This window comes from Ambystoma mexicanum, chromosome 6p, assembly GCF_040938575.1.
Source record: "Ambystoma mexicanum isolate Mex_15411 chromosome 6p, UKY_AmexF1_1, whole genome shotgun sequence".
Lineage (NCBI taxonomy): Eukaryota > Metazoa > Chordata > Amphibia > Caudata > Ambystomatidae > Ambystoma > Ambystoma mexicanum.
Window position 1 is genome coordinate 1,139,103,954 of NC_090935.1, and position 19,826 is coordinate 1,139,123,779.

At 45.1% G+C, this 19,826-nt stretch overlaps 1 long non-coding RNA gene across 1 annotated transcript in view; it reads left to right on the forward strand.

The window, feature by feature from the left end:
• LOC138511023 (uncharacterized) overlaps window positions 1–19,826 on the forward strand; it is a 351,810-nt gene that overhangs the window by 240,942 nt on the left and 91,042 nt on the right. The gene's annotated exons all lie outside the window — the stretch shown is intronic.

Here is a 19,826-nt window from a genome sequence, read left to right on the forward strand (position 1 = left end):
TCCAGACACCCATTTTCTGTCTCATTTATTGTATGTGTTGTTTAATAGTCTATGGCTGTCCCTCTATGAGCCATAACAGAGTTTACTTTCATTTTGCACCCATTAAATGCGTGTTACCAGCTTGTTTGTGCGGCGCGCGTTGGCAAAGAGCCTCCTTTTTACCTCCATTTAAGCAACACGAAAATGAGACCCTCTGCCTCAGGGGTACCTTTACTCTCTTAGATAATATGACAATCGCCACAAAGGGATTCTAGTCACTCAGCGTGAGCACTTATATGTATCGCTGGCTGTGATTGAATGAGCTTGTACCAGCACAAATGCCCCCAAAAAGCAAACAAATTAGGAGTCTCAGCTCCGATGCCGAACCTGATCCAACCACAGTCTGCAGACTGCCGACTGCACCAAGACTTCAGGCACGCTTTGCACACTCCTGGCTATCAATAGTCACAGGTGAAGCAAGGGTAGCGGATCCGGGCTGGTCAACAGCAATATCCTGGCATGCCAAAACAGCAATTCAACTGCCACACGTTGCCGTCTGCACCAACAATTAGCGCTGTACTTCGCGCGTGCTTCGCGCACTCCCGACTATTCGTGTTTAATTCACTCCTAGCATGCAAGCGGCTGCTGGATGCACACTGCATGATACCAGGCCCTAAAAGAACCTGTCATCATGAAACGTTGAAAAAGCAAACACGCATTTCTGCCTGAGGGACAGAAATGTAGGTGGGGCAAAAATGTTCATACTGCTGGGAACCCTCTTTGAGCTAAAGGAATGTGTACGGCCTTGTGAAGAGTTCAAATAGAAGCAGGCGAGTACCTCCGCTTCCTGAGCATCGGAAAGTGCCCACCCTTTTTGAATCTGTGCAGGGTAGTCGGAGGTGGGGAGTTGTTAAGGGCATCTGCATGTGTGCATCTGTGAATTGTGCATCACTTTATTTGGACATACATTTGTGCTGGCACATTCCATCACTTTCACCAAAAACAGCTCTGAGGAATCTGACCCAAAGTTCCAAAAGGTGCCTTGTGGACATCAGTCAGCTTTGTATGCATGTATGTATTTAGCCAAGAAAAAACGAAATGCTACAGGGGTATTTGGAATTGTTTTGTCATCCTGCTATGGAATGAGGAAAAGGGAAATGTATAAACAGTTTTTCAAGTGCTTTGTCAACCGGCAAGGAGTGGCGTGCCATTCTCATGCAATTTAGTGTTCATGACATTTCAAGTGTTTGGTAAACAAGCTGCACATTCCAGAGTGGCACTAGTTTGGCTGTAAGATTATATGTGCAAGACAGGCCTGATTCATGGAAGTGTTTTATAATGGCACAATCCCATAGAAAAACGTTCCATCTTTTGGTGGGAACCGAATTATCAGGGTATGGGAAGATTATAGTAGAACATGTAGTTAAGAGTCGCCTTTGTGTGCCAATATTGGGGAGCACCAATTACTCTTCGCATGGGCTACTGCAGCTACATGAATTTGGTGTGGTACAGACTTCTCAAACTGCTGCCACTGGGGGTCACCGTCAGTGAAGGAACAACAGATTCATCACCATCAAACTTCCAGGTGGGGAGAAGGTGAGATATGTTAGGTGGGGACACTAGTCACACTAGTCACGGGGCAAATCGTGCAATGCATTCCATCCTAGTCTAAGGCGTCAGTTACTGCGCTTTGAGAATGGTTAGAATACCAGAACGGTAATCATAGTTACAGACAGCTGATCATGATTCAAAGTATGAGCAATGGTTCACTGGTCCTAGGACTGATGTTTCCACACATGCTGCCCTTGTTTTAGTGTAACGCTACTTGCTCGTGGGCATGCAGTTGAAAGGTGGGCCATCCAGCTTGTATTGTAACCTAAAGTATTGCACCACTGTCATTTTGGAGGCCTCATTGTGCATTGCCCCTGCGAGAAAAGCGTGGAGGTCGGTTGTTAGGGGGATAGATGGGGAGGCAGATGTGCAGGCCGGGAGTAGCCAAGTTCCTATTGGTTTGTGAAGGTGACACTTGGGTGTGCATTGCATCTTAAGGGGCGATCTCAAGATCAATCAAAGAGAAGTCAGCAATGTGAGACCAGATTAGCTGCTGGTGTGAAAGAGGGTAGGTTGATAAACCTAGACATTTGGGCAGTGACATCACACCTTTTATGTGGAATTCTGTAAGCAGATTGCTGCCAAGTGGTAGGGTTGACTATGAAAACAGTGTATGGTAGGGAAGGAGATCTGTGTTGGTCAGTGGGCAGGAGAGGGGAATGGGTTAGTGATGACACCCCTTAAGTGACTTTCAAGTCTAAAATAAAAAAAAATGTATTTCCATTCCAATGCTCAATTTGCATGACACTTTTTGCTGCCCATCATGATGAAGAGTTTCTTACATTCCAGTCCCGTTTAATGGGGGACACAGAGGAGGGAACTTGCCTGAGTAGGATTTCCAAACTTCTTTGTATTGTATTGTATAGTATTGTATTGTAGTTGTCATTTATATAGCGCCTTTTACCATTAGCACAGTCTCAAAGGGCTAGTGGTGGGAACGCCCTCGGGGACCGAAGTCCAGAATGTTGGAGGTCACAGAGTAGGATGAGACTGCGTGTGTGCATTTAGCCAAATAAGGCTTATCAGGGCTGGCAAGGCTCCGGTAGAAGGCAACCCACGAGGTCAGGCATGTGGATGGGTGCTGGGAGGAGTCAGGAGTTGGCGTGAGTGCTAGTCCAGCCTGCCCGAATTTGTCATAGGTCTTCACTGCATTCTGATGTCAGGGGTATTTAGGCGTAGTCTGGTGTGAGTAGGCGTACACATATTAAGTGCCAGCTAGCCCAAATTTTGCCGTAGGCCATAGCTGCATTCTACTGTGAGTGGATGGATTGCCATGGCTGAAGCAGATGTCCACCGAAGCGGTGCATTTATATGTATCAAGAGCACAGATGGAGCTTATCTTTGATGTTGCTGTGTCATCGGAAAGTCTGTGGAAAAAGACAAGCTACCCTTGTAGATTCTTCTAGGCACTATGGGGGGGCACCCTCAAGTCTTCTAGGCGCAATGGAATGGCTGACATAGTAAATCTACCAGGCGGTTACAATAGGATTTATGATAGTAGGATTCTCACCATGGACCGGCTACCTCTTAAGGCTAGACTTTTTTGACTGAGGTATGTGGGCATGTAGCATGCTGGTGATAGTGTTAAGTTAATTAGTTAGTTAATTAGTTAGTTATTGGAGATTTATAAAGCCAGTCACAAACATTTATTTGGCTTTGGGCCTTCAAGTTAAAACATATTACAATTAGAAAAGAAGTGATAATACACAGTCAATACAGAGAATATAAACAATTAATAAATAAATAAAGACAGAGAGGAGAGACCTGCTCGCAGCCTCATTTAGACAGTTTGCATATTTTTGAGGGGTTATTCTATACCTGAAACCATAAAATGCAATTAATAACACAGGTGGAAACCCTACCCGCAACCTCATACACATTTAATGGTCATAATACTCAATTAGTGCTTGGGCTCAGCAACTTCTTCCTTAGCAGCCAAGATCTATGGATATAGTGTACACACCCAAACACCACAAATGGGTCTGAACTTTGCCTCAACAATGTCATTGCTGCTTCTGTATCCCTGATCCCAGCCTTCCTCAATACTGGTCTCAGATACAGACGCCATAGGTGCTTGGATTTACCACATAATAACATGAAATGTAGAACAGTTTCATTTGTCATTCCACAAATCCAGCACTGATCTACATTGTCTGTGTTCCATGATTGTGTGAAGGTGGCCACTGGGAGAATGCCTATTCTTGAACGTAGGTATAGGGACCTTTCACACGGGGTCCAAATGTAATCCAGATATGGTTTAGTAGCATAAGGGGTGTGCTCAAGATATGCCGAGCCCAGTTTAGATTTCATAGCCTCAAACATCATTTCTTCTTGGGCTCCATTAGCCAATGCAACTTTAATTCTATTCCTTGTGCCCACGGGCTGGCCTTTGGGATTAACCCACAAGTTGCCTTCCCCCACGTCAGAAAGAGATTTTTTCATATGGCGAATCCAAGCTATAGATTTCCCAGCATCTAATGCCATGAGGTGATTCAATGCTAACCGAGAGTTTTCCAGCCCCTCTTGTTTCCACAGTTTTAGCCAGAATAAAACCGGTGTGAGCTTGAACTGGGCAACCACAGGAGCAACATTAAGTTCAATGAATGCCAAGGTGGAGGGAGCGCTCTTAGGTAGTAACACCAACTTTTTGAGGAACTTATGCTCACTCATAATGAGGTGTTTTACATTGTAAACATTTATAAAGGAACACAGTCACTTCTTAGCATAACCCGTGCAAAGCGACGGGGGAAGTGCACTACTCACCATTCAAAAGGTCAGGGGGATATTCTGATATATAAGTAAGCAGAGGGGTTCTCAGCTCTGATTTTTCTTGGTTTGATCCTCTAGTCATTCTTTGCACCGGGTCCATGAAAGTGGTGCTTATCCCTGATGTAAAAAGGTCTGAGACAATGGGTCTTAGCGGTTGCATGTCCATGTGTCTCCTTGTTTACAGATAGTCGATGTCTTAAAGAGTGTGATGCTAGTTGGTTGTGCTCAGGTTTGGTCTGTTGTGCTAATTTGCATTTGAATAGCTGGGTTTCAAGGTTTTTCTGAAGGCTTGGCGGTTCTCATCTGTCTGCAGACATCTGGCATTTCTGCAGACTTGTCCTTACACTGACCCATTGTTGGCTCCGTTTTACCCAATGAAAGAGCTGTTCCATATATTTCTAGACACATTTCATGAGTGGAACAAACTCTACAAGTATGCATTTTTTAGAGTGCACTGATAGTCTCTTTTAGTGTGAGATGCCAAAACACTACAGTTGTGGTGTCAGAGCACCGAGGGTTGTCTGGAGGTTGGCATATTGTGCCCCTGCTTGGGGTAACCAGACCATAGACTGTGGAGGAAACAGCAGGGAGAAAGTTTAAGAGGACAGCGAAAGAGAGTGCAGATGAGACAGAACAAAAGGTGGTCTTAAATGAGAAGGGTGCGTGTTCTGTGATATATGCTAACTGCAGGCAAAGCACATCCTTCATCTTTGTTTATCTTCAACAAGCCGTAGATCGTTAATACCAAGTATGTTGTGACTGTGTGATGGACACCACATGTTCCTAAGGGGGCCCTTATGTTGGGATAGCTTTTCTGCACAGGACAACATGCACATTTGCTGTGGACAAATACTGAATACTAATTCTGGGACTGCCAAGACTAGAGTTCAAGATTGGCCCCATCTGGAGCAGACTATGGGCAATGAAAATTCAGGTAGAGACCACAAGGGCGGGGTGAGCCAGTCCATGACGGATCGATGCATCTCCATCATATGGTGAAGGCCTGACACTCATTTCTGAAGTATTTCTAGTGAAACCTTCGAGCTGCAACTGGAAAACTGACCCATGGTGATGTTGTTTTGTGACAAGTTCTATGAAGAATTAATCAGATTTAGATTTAAATAGCATTAAATCTGGGAACAATTGTCCAGCTTCTTGGATGGAGAGATTCATTGCCTGGGTGGTTAGATGCCCACGTGTAATAAACTCCTCTTATGTCTAACGGTGCAAAGGACGCCCTAAACTGAACCTTCTAGTTCATGGGTCCATGCATAAGTGAGTTGTCCAATACTCCTAGAGAAGCTGTAGCAGCATGGAGGCCTTGTCCTTGCCCAGGAGTGAAATATAAACTGTTATTGAGAGAGAATGTGAACTCCTTGCTTCTATGCTTCTTTCTCAAATCATTGTGAGGGAGCATATAGGACGGAGGGTTGGATTGTTAGGTGACATTTAGATCCAGGAAAGCAGGTGCAGATGTATCCCAAAAATGAGCAAAGCTTTCTGAAATATTGGCAAAGCCCTTATTCCCTCTCAATGCCCTATTCAGTAGTAACATTCTTATGAAACCAATGGAAAAAGAGATATTTAAATTACTTACCACTTTAAGGCCACCCTGTGATGTTTTCCCTCAAAATGCCAACTATTGCCCCTATAAGGACTCACCTGTGATGGAAAACATTGTTAACAGAATTTTCCCCTGTAAGGACGCAACCTTGGTGGGTTTACCCCACTTGATGGATGAGCCTTAAATGCCAGCATTTGCTCAAGTTATAGCACACCTATGATGATTTTGCCCAAAATGCCAGCATTTGCCCGTTAATGAACAGACCATACCGGAAGTGACAGTGAAGAAACAGCAGCCCTTCAGGAAGATGGTTGGATTTCCTTGGGCCAAGTACTGTCATTGCTGCCAGATTCTGTGTCCTTTGAACTCTTTTCTAGAGCCTCTGTGGAATGCTAAGTTAGTGCTATCTGCTATGTGGCCTACTCTGCAGTTTACCCCGGACCGAACCACGATCTGACGGAAAAGGAGAACATGAATTCCTGAAAATGGAGTAGGGCAAGGCAACAATGGCTTGGGCATGGCTCAAGCCAAATTTTTGGTTCTGGCTTGGTCTAGGGCTTCTGAAATCAAGAGCCAAACAAGAGTTGAGCCAAGCATGTTTTATCTCTGTTGTCCAGGTCCTTTGCTCTCTGGCTGTATGGTAGAGCCAGCCAGGCAGAAGGAGTTTCTACTGTCCTGGTTGGCTGTTTTAAAGTTTTGAGGGCCCCAGATATACTGGATGGCGTTAGTGTGTACTGCTGTCTATCCATGCAGCTCAATTCTCTTCTACTGCGTGGCAGGTAGGAAACTGCAGCCAGGCTCAGACTGGGGCATAGAATCCGTACAGCAACCATAAAAAAGTGGCCCTCAATCACACATCACAATTCATTACTATCCAGATAAACGGAGTACTATCCATTGGGGTGTTTCTGATGAAATATGTTGCAAATTTTGCATTTGAAAACATTTTGCCTTAGTAACCTTAGTTAAACCTAATGTAGTAACTTATGAAACTAATCCATTCTGGCCCAAAAGGTTGTCCATTCTGTAAAAAGAAAATGGCCCATCTAGTCTCATGTGCTGGCACTTTGAGCATTACCCTATAGGCCAGGCCAAGCATGCGGGTAATACAGAGCGAGTGTAAGAGTGTCAGGATATATTATTTGGCACAAGCAAGTCAGGGATCTCCTTCCCCTACAATGAATGTGGCGCACAATAAAAACGCTTTTTATTTCTACAACACAGGTTCTTTCTTGATGAGGCCTCCAACCCGTCTCGCCCCCAACCTCCACAAGCACCCCGTGTCACAGTAGACTAGGAACCAGGCTGGTGTGTTATCAATGAATATTTTATTAATTTATGATTTAATCTTAAATTCGAATAAAAAATTACAACAGCCACCAAGGTGTGGCAACACAAATTGCATAGTTCTTTTTGGTCAAGCGGCACACTGAGACAACTCAAATATATATAGTTCAAGGATTTACTTTACTTCTTTCACCACTACCATCAATCACAGTTCAAAACACCAAGAAAATGAATGCAACCAACAGGAAAGTGCATGCACACACAAAATGATTCTTGGGTCCCAGCAACCCTCACCCCCCCTTGACCTCCACTAGGCTTGTCAGTTTTGGGTGGAAGGCAGTGGCAAGAAGTGGGAACACAAGGTTACATTCAGATTTTGAGTAGTGCTTACAGAAACAATATGGGGAGCCAGCAATACCTGGGACAATTCGTTTTGGCACCATGAAAAAATGGGTTTTTAATTATTTAGCACAACTGCTATGGGACAGACAGAAGGGACTTCATACTGCTTATACTTAGAAGACATGCAGGGCTTCAGAGAATACTGGCTAGCACACACAAGGAAAATCGGTTTTAGGATATGCAACACATGGGCAATGGAAAGGGAATGCAAATGGGACTTTGTTTTGACAACACAATAGGGAAAGAAGAACAGAATAGGAAAAACATTTTTTAGGAGTTAAGCTCACTTTCAATGGAAAAGAAAATGCAAATGGAATTCGTTGTTACTGAGGCTGCAAATGACAGGCAAGCTCTGGGCAATGGGGTAGCTCACAATAGGAAAATCGGGTTTCAGTTAATATGACAGAGCAAATGACAGGTGGGCTTTGGGAAAGGAATAGCTCACAAAAGGAAAATCGGTTTTATGATTAGAATGGCAGAGCAAGGGGAAAATACAGTTGCAAATTGAAATTCGTTTAGCAGGGCACAATTTAAACACAGGGACAAATTTGTTTTTTTTCAGCTCCCAATGGAATTAACTCTTTTGGTGCAACACTTTTAAGACTATAACATTCACAAGGGACTGGGAAGAGATAGTGGATTTCGAATTTGCACAATACAAATCCTGTGAAATAAATGGGGAAATTGATTGATTTACTTGGAAAAAATATACTAAGGATCTACACAGGCAACCGGGGAGTCTTCAATGGGAAATAACTTAAAAAATGCACAGACAATTGGGGGTTCTTCGATGGGGGGTTTTCAATGGGGAATCTTTATGGCAATGCTAAAGAGAATAGGGCTTATGCAATCTATGGCTTGGGATATTTATACTTACAAGAGAAGCCTGAATGGACATCAGGGAGAGTCAGAGCATCACTGCTGGGACAGCCAATGGGGCCAGTCAAGGATTCTCTGTGTCCTTCAAGAGGTCCCAAGGCAGCTTCTAACCCTCCTGGCTCCTCTGCAAGATTTAGGGCTCACTGCTTGGATGTTGCTTCAGATTTTGGCATGTAGACCACCTCCGGGATTAGTGACAAGAGTCCTCATTTGAGGCAGAATGACTTATTTATAAGGCAAGTGACATCACTAGTATGTCAGAGTTCTCACAGAATGGATTGGGCACTGTTCAAATGTTTACTCCCATCTGTGGGCTGATAGGTCCAGAAAAGGTAGGTCTGTTTTGGGAAATGAGGAGACCCCTTTGTCATCTTACTCTGACAGGAGGGCTTGGTCTGGTTTGGAGATATAGAAATCTCACTGTGTTAACACTATCTTTTTCAGTGAATCAAATGACCCTACTTAGAAGTTTGTAGGGTATTCCATTGCAGAGCTACGTTTTTTCCCTCATTTACTCCCAAACTATATCCGTGAAAAATAGGGGGCTCGGTGGGCGGAATATGAATCATATTTTGCAGGTTTTCTCCAAATGTCATATCTCTCAACCACACTAGGAGTTCCCCATGATGTTTCCCTAAACAACTTGGGTTGTGTAGGCCCCACTAAAAAAATTTTTTTATTTACCAGAAGCAGTCAACTTTCACCTTTTCAAAAGTCCTACCCTGATTATTGTGTAACCAATATTGCCAATGTTATACAATAAAAAAGCATATCTTCCATTTTGCAGAATGGGAGTGAAACCACTCCTTAACCCTGGCCCCCACCCTTGGGATGGGTCTCTTCATGGCTGTGATGTCAAGCAGGGGTCTTGTGTTTAGATTAACTCAGGGCTTCAAGAGTTAATTGCCAGCTATGGCCAGTTTTATTGCAGTGGTTTGGATCATAAACTGCTGGAGAGCAGAGTGGTCTTTATCTCACCCCCACCTCAAATCTGATCTCTACTGGACTTTAAGCTAATATTGCTAAGAGAAGCACTCATGCTTGAAGGGAAATCATGCCTACATCCCCATGACAACGGGATTTGAAATCTAGTTTCACATTTGAAGACACAGCAGAGAAATGAAACCAAGATTAGGCCTGCCTCCCACTGAAAGCATTTTACTTTCAAATAAACTCTTGGAAATGTACACAATTTTAACATGTCAAAACCCTTGCAGAGAAGTTCCCTGCACACAGTGCTTACAGAAGGGCAACATAATTATATCTTTAGAGACTTTAGTTGTGCATCTTGATGCTCAGAGTGTCATTTTAAAGGCACAATTGCAATGTCACTTTGTGAAGTTTCAGCCGTGATAATGCTTTCATTCTGCTGCAATTCACCATCCCCTTGTAGATTATGTGAATTGTGGTTTCCTCTGTGATGTGCTCATGATAGACTGAACCAAAGTACATATATTCCAAATCTTGCACACATGTTTATGGGCATGTCTTTCATTTAAAGGGAAAAACCGATTTATACATTTTCTTTAATGTTCCTGCCAAAATGCAATCTGCTTCACTGCAACTGTAGCTCACAATGCTGACACCCCTTTCATGGTTCTGTGGACTGTAATTTCTGGGAATATTTTGTAAGCTCTCTCATAATCGTGTCTCATGTCTTTCTCTTATGCTGGGCAATATAAATTTGTATGCCTCTCCAGGTTTTCAGGCCCAAAACCACTCCTTTTTGCTTTGAAAGTGCAAGGCCTCATTTCCACATTAGTTCAAGGCTAGCTTTTCTTTTTGAGGAGCCCTCATAACTGACTCAGGCCTTTAATTAGGGCTTCCAGGGGCCATTTCACCCCACAAGACAATAACATCTAAAGCAAGAGAGAATCTAGGACCCAGATTTACCAAAGATCAGGCAGAAAGTGCAGCATTGTAAGCATGTTGTTACCTGGTATCACATGTCTGCATTGTTCCAAGACCTTTGAAATGTTCTTAGAATGATTCTAAACAAATATGATGTCACGAAATGGCATATTATCAATGACATCACTAACCACATTGTATGTACTATGCCCAATAACACGCTTTTCACTGGAAAAGCCCTCATGATAGTCAAATGCTGGTAAAATAACTCAAAGAGTTAAGTGATCGTTTTTAACATGTGTGTGCAACCTGCAGTCATAGGTTTAATTCCCAGCATGGTTGGCTAAGCCGTTGGTTCTTCCAAGGTCGAGAAATTTCCATTAAATTAGCTATCTTTACCATCAAAGTGCTTAAAGGTTTCTGGTGTCAGGCATGAAGCGCTACTCTACATAAAAATGTGAAATATCTGTTCTCTTCAACAATGTTGTGCAGTGGCCATTCAGACTCAATGGGCCTCATTGTAAGTGTGCTGGTCTGCAAAATATGCCAGTATTTCTGACTGCAGCATTTTTTCTAGACCAGCACACTTCAAGTTTGCCAGAAGGGGGCCACGGATCTCCTGGCATGCCTGACCTGCCGGTAGATAAGTCCCCTACCGGCATAGACATGCCTGAATCACTGCCACCGGTAATACCGTTGCCGGTGATTCAGGCAATACCATCCCATGGAGTCCTATTTTACTCCATGGGAATGGGAGCATAGTGACTCTCCGCCACCTGTAATATCCCGGTATCAGGCGGCAGAGACAGTAAGGGCAGTTTGCCGTATCCCGCCAGTCATACCACCGGGACACCAGCAAACTCTTAATGAGTGCCATGGGCATGCATAGAGCATTGTGTGCGCATTCTGTATTTCGCAGCGATGTCCAGGTTTAATGGTCCCGAGGCAACACTAGATTATGCTGCTGTGTATGAAATGTAGCTAATTTGACGGAAGGATCGTTTTCTGAATATCGTGAGCCTCTCTCTGCAGACACATTACTCATAGTCGCAATTTACTCACCTTAGCATGCTTAGGTTTCTGCATATCGGGCAGGGTAAATTCCAGGTCAGCCAAATGTATCATGATCAGTGATAAATGACATAACACATGACAGTGATTTGAGGCTGTGATGCTGTGACCTTCAAACTGTGTTTACTTGAACTGAGTTATTGACTGTGCAAGAGCACAGCAACAGTTTGGATATTAAGGTTATACAGTACTGTTTACACGTGGTAATGCTACACGGGTCGAACATAGCATGGCTCCCTTCGAAAATGTGTTTTTAAGTACAGAATCTCCAGGCCTTGCTTTGTGAGTATGGTGGCAACAGTAAACACGTGGTATTCCCGCAAAATGCCACCTAACTAGAATCTGGGCTTACACAAGATATTTACTGCATGGGCTAAATAAAATGTATGTCCTTCAATGAAGTAATCCATATTCACACCATAGTCTACTTTCTATATAACACCATCTTATGCAACCCCCAATTGATAATAGGGGTGACTGATGTCTTTTTCTTTCCAATGGGGTGGTGTAAACATTTCTAGTAATGAGCGTGAATGATCAAGCATAGGAAAGGAGGACAAAACAACCAATGAGTGCTTGCAGGGGGATATACACTGGTTATATGTGATTTTACCAAGTGGTACATTTCATTGCGGTCAAAACACAAACAAACACTGATTTATTTTTGTTTGTTTTTTATTTGGGGGGTGGTACCCCAGGAAAAGCCCACAAATGTTCCACCCTTATAACACCACCCGAACCCTATCCATTTAACCTCTTACCCCGCTACCCTTTATATATTTATTTAATCTTTTGGGTGTTATTCTGTTTTATTGTCCACTTTGTTGTGTACCGTTCTGTAATGTTTGCGATAAAATGACTGGATACCAATACACTCACTTCATGAGTTTTTGAAAATGCTGCCTTTGCATTTTCAGTACCCATTCTGTGACGAATGTGTTAAACAGCCACAACATTTACAGTACATCAAGTAGAATAGCACATGGGAGCACCCAACAGATGCAACAATACCAGTACTGTAAGACACTCCCATTATGGCTTTGCTCAAGAAGGCCTGTACTACTAGCCACTGTAAGGACACACTTGTCTGGGTTTTATCCATTAATATCAGTATTGTCAGCCCTTGTAAAAACACACTTGCCCTGGCTTTGCCCAATAATTTCAGTACTGTAAGAACACACCCATGATGGCTTTGGCCAATCAGGCCAGTGATTCCAGCCACTGTAAAATCACACCAGCTGTAACTTTGCCCAATTATGCCAGCACTATAAAAACAGACCCTTTATAACTTTGCCCAATAAGGCCAGTACTAACAGCCACTGTAAAACACACCTGTCTTGTCTTTGCCCATTAATTCCAATGAGTAAGAACAACCCCATGATGGATTTGACCACTAAGGCCAGGGTTGCCAGCCACTGTAAGAATGAACTTGTCTTGGTATTGCCCAATAAGGCCAGTAATGTCAGTCTAAAAGCCCACTCATGCTGGCCCGCGGCCGTAAGGCCAGTATTTGCCAATGCACACTGCACGCTGTGCCCACTGCCCAGTAATGCTGGTTTGCACTATAAAACACATTTCCATGCTGCACTGCCCCCTTACCCCGCCAGGTACATGTCAGGGATAGGTGGCCTGTCTTTTACCTTGGTATCTTAACACACATACGCACACAAGGGCAGGTACACTCGCGTAGGCACAATCTCTCAGTCAGTAACACACACTTGCATCCTCATTCAAAGAAAGTTTCTCACGCACTCACGCGCATGCATCAGTGCACACTTGCATTCGCATTTTTTTAATTTTTAAATTCTATTTGTGGCTGACATATTCCCCGCCAAAACAGACTCTCTCTAGGTGCAGCACATAGCGGGTCAGAGGTCAGGAGTATCTGTTTACCATTCGGAACTCACCTGTGTACGAGACAGGAAGGCAGAGGGAGGAATGAAGGGCCATCCTGCCCTCAGTGGGCTGGATTTCGCGCACCCTTTGAGGGCTATGCAAGCTGTTGCCTCACAGCGGGTCTCCCTAACGTCTTCAGTAGATCTGTACATGAGTCTCTACCGGGGTGCTCTTCACCCCTGATCCATGCCAAGCCCTGTGAAAGGCTTTCGGAACGCACCAAGTGTTGCATTTGCAAAATGTCCAATGATTTTTAGATTCTTTGTAAATGCCAAGACTGCATTTGCATAATGGTGGAACGTCTGCAAATAATCTTTTTTGGCCAGGTTCCCAGGGGCGCCAGAAAGCTAGGCGAGGGTGGCACCCTAGCTCTCCCTCTGGGCGATCCTTCCCCGGGCACCACCCCTTCCATAATGATGCGCTCAGATGTAGACCTGAACTTTGGAGCAGTGTTTCCCCTCTGCAAGGAGGGGACTGACTGAGTAGTCAGAGAGCGTGCTAGATCAGTCATCGTGGCTGGCTCTACACACAGTGTAATATTGCACTGCCTGTAGACCGGCCTTTGTCTAGTGACCTGCTTTTTAAACCTCCTTCATTAATCTCTTTAGAAAACCTTCAAGTGCCGAGCAGTCCTCTTTCAGCTTCCATAATGTCTTCAATGAATGGGTTCAATTTGACTCGCGCAGGTTTTACCATTTTCGCATTCATCACATTCTTTCCATTTGTTTGAGTTTATTTGCTGAAAAGAAAAGGGAAGCATTCCTTCAAACCCACAGATAGGAGGCTCTGACACCTGGCCCGGGGGAGAGCGCAGGAGGGCGCTCCCCTCGGAGGATGCAGCTGGGCGCCTGCTTTCTATTACTGACTGATCCCTTGCAACAGTGTCTGTAAAACGTGCGAACAACAGACATCAATTATCGTTCGAGCGTGGAGCTCCCTGACAGTACACCATTAGCTGCTATCATTTTTTCCCACATTGTTTTGAATTGATTTTTTGTTAACAAAAGGGTGCATATGGATTGCAGAGTATGGCAATGTTCACGAAGGTTCTTTTTCCCCCAAGTGCAGACCCTGCACTTGAAACAAATGACAGTGCGCCACACCGCCGGTCGGGCACGTGCTGCTCAATGAAAGCTTATCTAGTGGATGTGATCGATTCCAGCAAAAGAGCAAAAGAAGTGCTGCGGCCCTGAGTCCAAGATGGACTCTGAAGGTGGAGTTTCCAGCCTGTACTTCTCCAGAACCCTCTGGGTTATTTACCTGACACACGCCGCCTATTTTTACATGTGCCCTCCATTTTGGCATGTTCCAGCAGGGGATGGAAGGCAATGTGAAGAGGTGCATGAGCTTTTTCAAGCCCATTGCGTACATCAATGTGGTAGATACTAGGTAGAGACCATTGGGGTTAATCACCCCTAATCCCACAGCCCTCATCACCCTGGGCTCATTGGGGACAAGAAGTGAGTTATGAAGCTGCTAGTTGAGGACACACCATTAATGAGGGAGTATCAGGCTGTAGCAAGCAATCTATAACCAGTGACGTGCTACAACTGCATGGATGTTCTACCAGGTCTACTCTGGGGCTTTTCTCTGTCACCAGTCGATCATGTGGATACCTTTTTACACATGCTGCTCAGCGCAAGCTCGCGTATCCAATGTGGAGGACCCAGAAGCAGCCACTCTGCTGTATCTGTTGTTACCACTCATGCTCAATGAAGATCTTTCCTTCCCACCTGCTTCTGTTTCAGTCAATGCAAATTAAAGAGGTGACTGGCTGGAAGGTTTAGAATGAATCTTAAACCTCTGGCAATTGCTCTCAGCAACCCTCCAGACCATTGTCCATCCTTGGTATGTTACAGTGTGCCTCGTTAACTTTTGCACCTGTTGTTCTATGTGCTCTTCTTGTGTGGGTTGATTTGGATGTAGGTCCACCATATTTGGGAGCTCCTTTGCATGAAGTTTAGGGCATTGCTTTTCCCCAATGTTCAGGAAATCATTAATTCAGAGGTTGTTTCCGCAATGTTGATTTTCCATGTTGCATATGTCATTCCTGGTTTCAAGTATTCTAGGACTTAGCTCTTTGTTTTCTCTGAGAACCTCATTCATGTTACATTTATGAGTGGCAATCCTTTTTTTCTGCCTCTGTTACTACATCGGGGCATAGTTTCTACCATTTACTTTCCCTGATGGGTTGTTCAAATATAGCATGCAGATAATCCTGTCCGGCTTCTTATCCAAGGTTTTAACTGGGGTAATTTCGCTCATCTACATATCTTCATCTTTAACCTGATCTTTTTTTTATCACCTGTGTGCTTTTTTGTGAGCTTCTTTAATTTGGACAGAGGTGAGAGCTGGTGTTTGCCCAGCATTATGCACAGAAGAGGTCTAGCCATTGTCAGACTGTAGTTATGTTTACTATTAATAGCCTAGCTATGTCTTTCCCAGAACAGTTCAAAAGAAACAAGAATTTGAACAACACTTGTTCAGTCCTGGCCCATACAACTGCATTGTCTCTGAATAACAAAATGGATAAGGGCCCACCTTTTATCTTGGGTCAAATCTGAAGGGTCATATCCAGTATGTAAATATTTAGAATGAGGAGAAGTAAGGCCAAAATACACTGCTGATGAACCCTGTTGTGTGACTTTGAACTCTTTCCAGCTTAAAACGAACACAGTATTTTCAGTTTAAGAATAGCCCGAATGTAAGTTATTTCACCCATTTGTTTACAGACCTCTGGCCTCCTTATTCTTACACCCTGTTACAGGACATTCAGCTCCCATGAGACATGATTAGCGCATAATGCATAATGTAGAAGGTACATTATCAGTGGTGCAGAGAAGGGTGTAGTGGTGTACTCTCTTAGAGAAAATACTGTGATAAGAATGCTAAAATTAGAGGACAACTTGCAGTACATTCAACAATCTACAGTATGCCCATGCCAATGTCGCCATAGGGGAGGTTAACCAGGCATAAGCAGACATGCATTTCATTTCAACAAGTAGCACTCTTATGTGCAGACCTGAACTACGGAATTTGGGAGAAATAGTCCTGCTTGCGATAGGTGACTAATATGCATTACAGATGGCAAGAACCTTATGACTCGTGCCACGTAACAGCAGATCTGGGGCAGAACAATTGGAGCATTATGTCACGAATAATTAGGCAGTGATCTACGAGATCCTGTTGGATTCCTGTTGGATTCCTGTGTTTTGGAGTCTGTTTTCAGTGTTTTCAGTGTCTACTACTGAGAGGGTTGGACTTTTCATTCAAAACCCCTCTTTCCCGCGGAGCAGCCGCAGAGTGGCTGCAGAGTGGCAGTCTCTGCAGCGTTCTACGAGTTCCTGTTGGATTCCTGTGTTTTGGAGTCTGTTTTCAGTGCCTACTACTGAGAGGGTTGGACTTTTCATTAAAACCCCTCTTTCCCGCGGAGCGGCCGCGGAGTGGCTGCAGAGTTGCAGTCTCTGCAGCATTCTACGAGTTCCTGTTGGATTCCTGTGTTTTGGAGTCTGTTTTCAGTGTCTACTACTGAGAGGGTTGGACTTTTCATTCAAAACCCCTCTTTCCCGCGGAGCGGCCGCAGAGTGGCTGCAGAGTGGCAGTCTCTGCAGTCTATGGCAGCTAGGGCAGGGCGGCTTGCCAGCAGAAAAAGCCGCACTCCCCTACTGTCCCAAGTGTCTGCCGCTGCGGCGACCAAAAAGACTTTGACTTTGGCTGGCGTTTCGACCTCCGCCACTTACCCGGAGTCAACACTACTGCAAACCGAGACCCTGGGTCCCCGATTGCGGAGCGCCAAATCAAAGATGATCCTTGCGCTCAATCAGCCTCACTCGGATTCCGAGGCAGACTCTTCTGTGTCAAGGCTGGCCCTCATCATACCCGGACCCTCTGCAGCAGTGAACCAGGACCCGGGAGCACGCCAGCTGGATGCCCGGGAGTCTTTACCGTCTGCCTGCCCACCTGTTTGTCTTCCTGCCTGTCCCCAGCCAATGGAGAAGTCCCCCGCGACCGCCAGTCACCGCCCGCCGTGTGAAGCGTGTGCGTAGTTCCCCCTTGGAGGAGAGGAAGCGCCGTGTGTCACAGGTGAGGAGGGACTAGTGGGTCTGGTGGGTGAAGAGGGGGCGGCGGGCGACAAGCTACCTCCCGCTGACCCTCCGTGTTCATCACGCCCAAAGGCTCGAAGCCCTAGTTTTCAGGTGGGCGATGAGGTCAGTGGAGAGGCAGCGCTGGCGGACAATCTGCCAGTTCCGATAAGTTTGGACGCAAACCGCCTTATAGTGGCACCGACCCTGCATACTCCCCCCCAGATGTTGGCGAAGCTCAATTAGGGGCGCATCCTCTAGAGGTGGATGCGCTGGAGGGAGCTAACCGAGCGGCTTCAACTGAAGCGGCTCCTCCTGACATGGGGTTGTTCGACCCTTTGATAAGGGCTGCGAGAGCCGATAGTGTAATCAAATCAGCTCAGGTCTCCACACATGTCTTGTATCCAAAAAAGAGAGGAGGACCGGTTCGCAGGAAACGATGTGCACATTCACATCAAAAGTTGGGGTTAAAAGCCCAGCAAACACAGCGCCCAAGACATTCCTGCGCTCCGTCACATCTTCAGCATAACCAGCAGAAGGACGATATAACACATCTGTCGGTAAACAACAGATTCTTCGCAAATCTTCTAAAAAAGAAAGTCTCACTTTCAGAGGAACTTTCGGATGCGGAGATTTTAGAAGTAACAGCGGATCAAAATGCTCCCATAAATGTCATGGGAGGCCCTACTGACTTGCGTCCAGCCTTTTCACTGGAACCAGCACGCTTTTCTTTTGCAGGAACTGTGGCGGAAGCAAATATCAGGTGGCATTTTGGCTCTCCCCGAACTGGTGTACCACCCCTGCAAATCCCACCTACCAAGCCTACAACCGACCTGGAGAGAGCTACCAACTTCTCAAACTCCCAATCATCATCGGCTGTTTTTACGGCCCTTGAAGCAACGGGCCCCCTTGCCAGGCCACTGCCGATTGGGTCGGTGGTTTCAGCAGCTACACCATCGACAGCCAAGTCTTTATTGCAAAAACAGGCATATTTAAGATCTCTGGTGTCCACTATCATCGACTTAAGTGGTGTCGAAGATCCCGCTTTCATTTCCCTCATGTAAATGACACAGAAATCAGCGTCTCAGCACCTACGACTCCGGATCAATTTGATCAGGGGTCTATCGAGGTGCCCTGCTTAGCTACGCAAGGGAAAGTCCCGGTCCCCATTGAGCCTTTTATGCAAGAAAAGGGCCCCGCAGTGGTGGCACAAACGAGTCCTGGGATCCCCAGTCCTTCCATTGGCCCGCTGTTTGGGAGCACCCAAACGTTATCTAGCTCAACAAGCCCCATACGTTCTAATGAGAATGGAGGAAAGCCTACAAAAGACACCTCACCTAAAAAGACTGATCTAAGACTCATTATGTCAACTGTAACTCTGGCCATGGCTCCTTTCTGCAAACTATATGAGTCAATAAACGACTCAATGAGAGATCATACCTCCATTATAGCGATGATGAATAGCCGTCTAATTTTTTTGGAAGGCTATATCTACGCTCTGAACAACAAAATGGAAAAGGGCGCCAAAGACGAGGGGTTTGGTCAGTCCTCAACACAATCAATGAAAGGCCTCTTGGTGGATGTTAGTTCCCAGACTTTGGCCCAAGTTCGCAATTCCAACTTGATGAACTAAGAACAACTGTCAGCCACGTGCCCCTGTGTGAGGGTCCGATAAAGACCAAGCCACAATCCACCAAGGCTAAGGGAAATGGAGCAATATGTGATGAACCGAATGTAATCACAATAGACCAGGGGTCTGTCCCGGACAGTAAAGCAAAGGAGGCTACTCTTGTAACGAAAGGTCACCTCACGACCCAAAAGCAAATGTCTATCAAGTTCTTTTCTCCTCAACCGACTATTAACAAAGTACAGTCGGGGAAAGACAAAGGCGAAAGGAACCATGGGTCTGAGACCCCCCTTAATTGCGAACCACCTAAAGCAGTGGCTGAACGGGAAATCCAAAGTCTGAAGTCGGGGTCCAATGTACTAGATAGCGTTCCTGTAAATAAGGAATCTGAGCATGCGATAGATGAGGACTTACTGAATTGTAGTGTTTACACACTATCTGATGATCAGGAATCAACTAACAACTCTCATCATATGGACAAGGAGCCCTCTCCCTTTTGTACTTTGGAAAGTCGCTGTAAGAAGCTTCAAAAAAAGTGTAGCTGGGGGGTGGGTCCGCTGAAAGACAGTAGCCCCAAACGGCACCATACTAACTTCCAAGAAGCGGAAAGGGGAGAGCTCAATTCCGAAAATCCTCGCTTAAGACCGGGGGTTAGAAGAAACGATTCTCCTTTAAGACCAAGTTCCCCTTCTGTAACTAAATGGGTGCACGCCACCCGGGACAAATGGTTTTCGGATAATCGACTTTCCCCAGCTACAAATACGAAAGATAAGCAAAAGCTGCACCACTCTAAATCTGGTGAAAACAA